This window comes from Chinchilla lanigera, unplaced genomic scaffold (genome assembly GCF_000276665.1).
Source record: "Chinchilla lanigera isolate Chin_1 unplaced genomic scaffold, ChiLan1.0 scaffold00104, whole genome shotgun sequence".
Taxonomy (NCBI): Eukaryota; Metazoa; Chordata; class Mammalia; order Rodentia; family Chinchillidae; genus Chinchilla; species Chinchilla lanigera.
In genome coordinates this window covers 3,968,982-3,970,049 of record NW_004955505.1, presented here as the reverse complement: position 1 = coordinate 3,970,049, position 1,068 = coordinate 3,968,982, and positions in this window count along the sequence as shown.

Here is a 1,068-nt window from a genome sequence, read left to right as displayed (position 1 = left end):
AAAGTTGTATGTAAACCAGGACATTTATCAGAAAAATTTATAGTGAAAATTATACATGTTTTCATGTCCTCTGTGTTACGGCAGAATTTGGGTTGTATTCCACAAGAAACTGAAAAGACTCTGTTCAGAATAAGCAGAGCTTTAATTGGAGTCTAGCCACCCTTCCCGCCACTTGCCAATCTGGGAAGCGGGGGAGGGGCCTGCCTTTGTTCCCAGCTTATACACATTTTGGGATGTATATAAACATCCCGAATATACATTTTATGATGTATGTAACAGATTGGGGTGTTACATTCGCTGACCCCGGTGGCCATATGGTCTTTCTCTCATCCTGTTGGACCCCAGGTCAGTTGCAGGTCGCATGTCTAACCATGATAGATGTTTCTCCCATTATGTTCCGCTTGTCTCCTCTCTTACAACCTATGCATTCCTTTAGGGTTGCAATGTTTACCTAGGGCCAGGAGATGGAACTGCCCAGGCAGGGTCAGGGAGGGTCACCTAGGCCTAGGCGCCCCTTATCTTTGGGAGACATTCCTAGGCAGAGTTGATCTGGGGAATGAGCTCTTACCCTGTCCCGGGAGGCTTCCCAAGGCACCGCTTAGGCTTTTGCTAAAACTATTTTATCTAAAATAATATGCTAAGATTCACTGCCCCCTACGTCTGTTTCAGTAATGCAGAATCACTTGTATAATCAGCTTACTCAGAAGAGAAGGAAGTTAGAGCAACAGGAAACAATCTTAAGAGAGTCTTTGTCCGCTGTGGCCCCCAAAGCCCCTGTCCTCGGAAGGTAACCGGGTCATGGGGCGCTATGGGGTGCTGTAGCACTGGGGTGCTATACAGCTGAAGTCCACCAGGTGGCCCCGCGAATGTGCCCTTAGGAGGTGGGGCTCATTGGACGAGGCTCACCCGGGCTGCAGCGGGCACCCGCGGGGCTGGTTTGTTATTATTGCTCCTACACTTCGGCATATATAAAAGAATATATAATGCACATGAGTGCATTGCTAGATACATAAAATGTTAAAGCCTGGGATGGTTTTAACATCAGCAGCAGCAAAACGAGCACAGACA